Raw genomic sequence first — 458 nt, 5'->3', positions numbered from 1 at the left:
GTGTCTATCTGCACTAAAACCTGATTTCTGTCAGCTCTTGCTGTAGTTCTCTGATAACTGGGTAGATTAGAGATGTTTGGTTTACAAGTGGTGTTAGTGGTGATACAAAATATCTCCATRATATGAGAAGTATCTCCACTCTGATCTGCAATGTCTTTCTTGGGGGACCATGCCCCTATGATGATTAACATCCCAATGGTCTTGTTTTGGTTTCTTTTTATTGCCTAGAGTTCTACTGAATTTATTTCCACACCAAAATGTCTATARTCTCTAAATCTTCATCTGTAATTACTAGCTGTAAATACAGTGTAAGAGCAACAGTGTGCTGCTAGTAGTTATTAAGCCATGCAGCACCATGACAGAACTTTTACCTTAAGATAATTTTTCATGTTTTTTTACTCGGCCTTGACATAAGTTAATAGAGGTCTGGGTTTTGGTTGTTTTTTTTGTAGGGTTTT

Source organism: Malurus melanocephalus, unplaced genomic scaffold, assembly GCF_030028575.1.
Source record: "Malurus melanocephalus ecotype Western Australia unplaced genomic scaffold, MMel_1.1 scaffold_177, whole genome shotgun sequence".
In the NCBI taxonomy this organism is placed as follows: Eukaryota; Metazoa; Chordata; class Aves; order Passeriformes; family Maluridae; genus Malurus; species Malurus melanocephalus.
This window is presented reverse-complemented; position numbering follows the sequence as displayed.